This window comes from Miniopterus natalensis, chromosome 9 (genome assembly GCF_054644295.1).
Source record: "Miniopterus natalensis isolate mMinNat1 chromosome 9, mMinNat1.hap1, whole genome shotgun sequence".
Taxonomy (NCBI): domain Eukaryota; kingdom Metazoa; phylum Chordata; class Mammalia; order Chiroptera; family Miniopteridae; genus Miniopterus; species Miniopterus natalensis.
The window spans coordinates 6457813-6464961 of NC_142089.1; positions in this window are offsets into that span (position 1 = coordinate 6457813).

Genomic DNA, 7149 nt, shown 5'->3' on the forward strand with positions numbered 1-7149 from the left:
AACCAAACTAAGGACGTTACAAGGAAACTACAGATTAATACCCCTTGTGAACATAGGTAAAAAATTATTAACCAAATTTTAGCAAATATAATTCAATAATATAAGAACAATAATATATCCTGACCAAGTGGGGCTTTTTAGGAGTGCAAGGTTGGCTCAGCCCTCCCCAAATTTATCTCTAGATTCGACACAATTACAATCAAAATTCCAGCAGGCTTTGGTGGGGGGAGGGTAGAAACTGACAAGTGGAAATGCAAAAAACGTAAAATAGCCAAAACAACTTTGAGAAAACTGCATGTCAACATTCACTATAAAGCTACAGTTATCAAAACAGTATGGTAGAGCAGATAGACCAATGGAACACAATGAAGAACCCAGAAATAAACGCCCACAGCCAGAGACAGCTGATTTTTGACAAAGCAACTGAATGGTGACAGGATAGTATTTCCAACAAATGTACTGGGGTAATTATATCCATATGTGGAAAAAAGGAACTTTTATCCATACCTTACATCATATATAAAAATTAACTCAAAACGGACCATAGGCCTAAATTAAAACTTTATAAAACTTCTAGAATAGAACATAGGAGATAAATATTTGTGAGCTTGGGTTACACAAAAACACCAACCCAAAAGCACAATCCCCAAAAGAAAATATTGACTAACTGGACTTGGACAAATTTCTGAACTTCTGCTATTTGTAAGACACTGTTATGAGAATGAGAAGACAAGCCACAGACTGGCACGGATGTAGGCAAATCATGTATCTGAGAAAGACGTGTCTCTAGATGTACAGATGGGTCACGTATAAAGAACTTTCAGGGCTCAGTCATAAGAAAACAACTCAAGTTTAAAAATGGGCCAAAGGGTTGAATGGCTGCTTCGCCAAAGACGCCGCAGGATAGTAAACAAGCACATGAAAAGGTGCGCAATGTTATTAGTAATGAGGGAAATACAGGTTAAAACCACAATAAGATACCAGTACACACCTGTTAGAGGGCCTAAAATTAAAGACTGACTACATCAAGTGTTGACAAAAAAGTGGAGAAAAAGGAACCCTCGTATGCTGCTGGCAGGGGTGTAAAAGGGGACAGCCACTTTCAAAAACAGGTTCCCAGTCTCTTAAAAAAGTTAAACTTCTACCATGTGATCCAACTTTCCGCTCCTGAGTGTTTACCCAAAGAAATTAAAGCGCACGTCCGCACAGAGGCTCCTACACAAATGTTCCAGGCAGGTTTATTCGTAACAGCCCCAACCTGGACCCGCATAAACGGGCATCCCTGGGTGAGTGAAGGAACGAGCTGTGGTCGGTCCCTACAAGGATCCCTACAGATTTCTTCTCAAAGGCAAAGGTACAAAATCCTGCCACGTGCCACAACATGCATGAGCCTCAAAGTAATTCTGCTCCATGGAACAAGCCAGTCCAAAAAATATATGCTGTATTATTTTTAATTATACAAAGTCGTAGAAAATGCCAACTCATCTATAGTGACAGGAACTGGATCGGCAGTTACTGGGGGGAAACTTTTGGAACGACGGAAATGTTTATTATCTTCATCGGGGTGAAAACCGGGAAGTGTACATATGTCAGAACATCTGTACATTTTAAACAAGAAACGATTAATAAAAAATGTTTTAAATTTCACATTAGTAAAACCGCACTGTCTCTTAGTGGTTGTACACGAGGTGGGGACTTGATGTGACCCTGAAAAGCCTCGTCCCCACTTTGCCACAGACATGATGCCCTAAAGCAAGCCCCTGAGTTTCCTGGGACTTCTTCCCTTGTCAGTTGCACGGGAACAGCCGTCCCTCTGTCATCAACCCCGTGGACGAGGGGCAGCCTTGAGAGCAAAGTTCTTGACGGTACTTCACTCGGTGCCCCCTCAGCACCTGGAGCAGGTGTCCAGTGAAGGCTTGTTGATTGGGTTTGATTTGTGGGCAGGTGACCCGCGGCTCCAAGCTGTCACAGCTGCAGCCTCTCCCTGGGTGGCCTCATCAGTGTTGTTGTTCTGAGGTTTGGGGTTCAGGCTGAGTCACTCCACATGCCCCGGTCTCAGGTCTTCTTTCCGAATGAACAGTGGCCCTTTGTACTTTGGTTGGCTCGCACGGACCCCCTAATCTTTGTGCCTGAGCCCAGGTGCTGCAAAGAGGTGACTCTGCAGAAAAGGAAGGGTGCCCAGGTCAAGGTCCCCAGGAAGGAAGGGTGTGAGCCAAGGTCTCGGGGTGAGGCACCGGGAATGCCATCTGGCCACATCCCACTCTTTGGAATTCACAGTTGCACTTGGACTTGATACGCCAAGGCTGGCAGTGTGTGGGCGTGAGTGGAAAACCCTCTAAAGCAGACTCACTTTTAAAGAGCTGCAGCAATTCAGTTTTCGTGCATGGAAGGAAATACTGAAAATCAGTTATGTGTTAAAGCAGGACCAATAGGACCTCCTCCTCTAGATGCTTGATTAGCAGTTGCCACATGTTGTGCACGTGAATGAGGACAACATCCAGTATGTTGTAATCACACCATAAACCAGGCTTTTCTGTGACTCAGACTGTGCTGTTCCCAGCTTACAGTAGGAGTGGCTGGACTGTTCTGGAAGCCCAGGCTTGGCCTCCTCGCCTGGACCCACAGTCACAGTACTTTGGCAGTGGAGGAACATTAAAGACGGGACCCATCGCCTCCGCCACTCTGCAGATGAGGACCCTGGGCCAGGCGGTGTGGAGTGGAGCTGGCCTTGTCCCGTGGGGTCTGGGCAGCCTGCAGCTTCCCTGAGGCTCAGTCCCTGGTCTTCAGGGCTGGGCAGGTGGCTCAGGGCAGGCCGGTCACACAGCTGGCAGGGTTTGGGCTCTGACGAGCAACCCTTCAGAGAGAAAACTGGCTCAAGGTGTGGGGTCAGGTGTCTGCTGTGAAACCCACTCAACAGAGGCCTCCCTTAGTCCCTCCCCATCCTCTGGTTGGCTGCCTGGACCTGTTTTTCAGATACTTCTCCTTCCTCTTCATAAAATCATGGATTTCGGTTGAAAAGGACCTTAGTTAGCTGTCTCGTAGTCCCTGTCCCCAGGAGGCATCCCTTGTTCAACAGTCCTACAGTTACCAGGCCTCTGCTTGGGTGCCTCCACTGACAGGCAGCTCATCACCTGCAAAACCAGCCAGTGCAGCATGGACGCTGGAACCAGCCTGCTGCTTGCGGTCCTGGCTCTGCTCTTTGGTAAGTTACTTCTGTCTCCTTTCCTGTGTGAAAATGGGAATAATGATAGCTCCGTGTCTACTCATAGCGTTGTTGAGGGGATTAAGTGTGTCGATGTGGGGGGGGCAGACACCCGTGTGCTCTGGCTGACTCGGGGTCCCTGTCTGGCCCCTTCCCTCTCCCCCAGGGCATTCCTGAGCCCAGCTGCAGCCAGGAGGGCTGGGGAGTGGCCACCCACAGACCCCCGGCCCCTGGGGCTGATGGAGTTGGCGTGTAGGCACCCCGGTTCCCTCGGCCCTCGCACCTCAAGTGGGCTCAGCCTGAGTGTGTTCTACACATTTCCTCTTGTAACCTTTGGGGACAAAACCACAGGTGCCTGTTGGTGGCTGGCTCCGCAGCACACCATGCGGGCTGCTCTCTCCCTGGCTCATTTCTCCACCCCTGGACCAATGTTTTCTTCCACTTTTCAAACGAACTGCTCGCCCTGGATGCTGGACCCAGGCTCTTCTCCGGGGACCTCAAACTAAGCGGACTTGCTTCGCACAGTGGTCCCCTCTGCGCTCAGATGTCAGCTGGCTCGAGAAGGGCGTGAATGGCCAGCTTGTCCATTCAGCTGGGGTTCAAGCCCCACCCCCAGGGTGGATAGGAAGGGTTGGGCATCTGTCACCCAAGTGGAAAGGTGCTTTGAATTTCAAAAAGGACATGGAGACAAGGGGGACCAGAGCCCCGTGTAATCCCAGGCCTTCCAGGGACACATCCTGTGCTGTTTGTCCCTGATATGCCTGTGACTCATCACGTGACCTTTCTAGGTCCTCCTAAGTACCTCAGTTTACCAATATGAAAAAAAAGGGGTGGGGATGGATAGAGCTTTCAGGTCCCCTGGGCACAGGTCACGCCATCCTCACAGTGGCCGCTGGATGGCAGCACCCGCTGTACAATCACAGCGGTCAGCTCAGCCCCCGGACCGTCCTCTGCAAAACCTCTGCTTTAGTTAGGTTGTCACAAACTGGCACCAGCACGGTGGCCTTTGGGGAAACTCCCGGCACCGGTGGGAGGAACACCCACTGAGAGCACCTTGGGAGAGCTGATGGGCTGTCTCTAAGGGATATTTTGTTTCTCAGACCTTTTCTCGAGCTCAATGAACTCACGGAAATCGGTGTTGGAATGGAAATCCCAGGGCCTGCTGAGGGGTCTCCCCAGCTCCTGCTCCCAGGGAGGCCCTGAGGGCGCCTCCTGCTGACGCCAGGAATCTGCTTCTGTGGCTGTTTGAAGAGCAGATTCTTTCCGCTTGGGCTGAGGGTGTGCCCTTCAGCAGGTCGGTTAGGAAAGTGTTTGCACTTCCCATTCGAGGGAAATAATATTAGCCCCAAATTGATATCACCTAAAGTTTTTAAATTTTTTCCTTTGATGTTTTTGTTTGTTTTTAGTTCTTAAACTAAATTCATCCAAATTCCTATTTTGTGTTGTTTGTAACACTGAAAAGTTGAAATCAGAAATTAACAATAAGCAGTAACATAAACAGTAATATTTACACTTTTCATAAAAATTATAAAAATGTTCACCAATGGTTGGAGACTTTCATTTTTCAGCCTTTCAATAAAATTAAACAGAACTAATATAATTGACTCCAAAAAAGGTGGAAAATGTGAAATTCTAGAAGATTCTAGACCTTTTTCCTTCATTCCTTCTTTCGTTTTATTATATTTGCTTCATTTTTTTCTTTTTACAGAAGCAATGCTTGTTCATCAGAAAAGTCATACTCTAGCCCTGGCCAGTGTGGCTCAGTGGTTGGCGCGTAGGCCTAAGCACTGAAGGGTTGCGGGCTCAATTCCAGCTCAAAGGCACATACCTGGGTTGCGGGTTCGATTCCCGGAAATCAATGGGGAAAAAATGTCCTCGGACGAAGATTAACAAAATAAAAATAAATAAATAGATAGAAAAAATAAAAAATTTAAGAAGTCGTACTCTAACCCACACAGGAAATGGTTGTTTAAATCCTTGGTGTGGAACCTTCCAGATTTCTTTGTACGCACACACCCCTTCATGCCAGCCTCATCTCCAAACTAATTCTCTAGGGTTAGACATTTACAAAATTTGCAGCTCTTTAGTACTTCCACTCACGTGGATGTTTCTGTCTCTCTCTCCCTTCCATTTTCTCTGAAAAGCAATGGAAAAAAACAGCAACTGAGCAGCCCAGTGGGCGTGGCTCAGCGGTTGAGCATCCACCTAGGATCCAGGAGATCGCGGTTCGATTCCTGGTCAGGGCACATGCCCGGGTTGCGGGCTCGACCCCCAGCAGGGGGCGTGCAGGAGGCAGCCAGTCAATGACTCTCATCATTGATGTTTCTCTCTCTCCCTCCCTCTCCCTTCCTCTCTCTGAAATCAATAAAGATATATTTTTAAAAAACAACTGAGCAAGCATAATAGACTAAAATGGACTAAAAAGTTCTAAAATTTCAATTGAACACTTTTGAAATACCAATGCTAGACTGTTCTAGACACTGTTTGCCAGTAACGTTTATGAATAGATTGATTATATGTTATATCTTAGACTATTAAAAGCTTCATCTATTGGTAATATGGTTCTCCCTTTGAAGGAATGCCCAGGCGAGCCTAGTGGGTGGAATCGTGTTCTCTTCTGTGAGATATTATAATATAATAGGCATTTACTTGGAGAGCATTTGGGAACGTTCATTGCGTAACTGGTAGATGTATCATTTAGTAATTATAGCCTGTGCTAGAAACAGTTTGCCGAAATCACGCCTGGTAGGAATTAATTCTAAGAGTTTGCAAACAATTCACGGCAGGTTTTACACAATGCACGGCTCACTGAAACACTGCAGCTAGGCCGTTCCAGGCAGAGCTTGCTGGCAGCGCTCCCACGCCGACGGCTGCAGGGTCATAGACTAGTTCCCACCTCGCCTCTGGGGAACGTGTTTCATGTTTCGAAGGAATACGCAGGTGCAGTGCAGTGTTGACATCATCTGTGGAATATTATAATATAATATTATATTATAATATAATATTATAATATAACGCCATTTACTTGAGCATGCTGGAAAATTTATTACATAGGTATTAGAAGTTTTATTTAGTAATTATAGTCAGTGCTAAACACAGTTCGTCAAAATGCCACTTGGTACGAATTAATTCTTAAGTGTTCAAACAGTTCACAGGTTTTGCACCGGGCGCGGCCCAGTGAACACTAAAAGTGGACAACTCTCAGGAGGTTTTGTCATAACCTTTGCTGATGTCTTGTTTATACGTATGCCAAAGACTGATGCCTGCATTAACTTCTGCGAATGCGTTTCACTCTGAAGGAATACAGGGCTACTCAGCGTGTGGAAGGCTGGCGTCTTCTTTGGAATATTACACTGTAACGATTTACCATGGGAGCGTTTGGGAACCCCCATTATGTAGTTAGCAGGAATTTCATTTAGTTCTGCGATCCAACGCTTTTGCGAGCAGCGTTTGCAAATGTATTGATTACACATGGTCTGAGACTAGTGCACGCATGACGAATGGAGAACAGTTGGAATTGATACACGGGGAACCCATTTTGTGCAATGCTGATGTCTTCCGTGAAATATATTATAATGCCATTGACTGGGGTCGCACGTTGTAACATTCACTGCACAGGAGTTTCTTTAGTCATAGTCTGTGCTAAAAGCAGTGTGAAAATGCCGCTTGGTAGGAATGAAGTCTGCATGTTCTAACGCGTCACTACAGGTCTACACGATGCACAGATTATTCGAACCCTAAACTGCACTGTTCCAGACAGCTTGCTAATAGCGTTTACGAATGTATTGATTAAGCGTCATGTCACAGACTGTTTCACGCACTTAACTTTTTGGAATATGTCCCTCACTGTTTTTAGAAATACAAAGGTTAACCTAGGGTGTGGAATGCTGGTATCTTCTGTGAAATATAACATAATGCCACGTACTGGGGGACCCGTTGGAACTCTC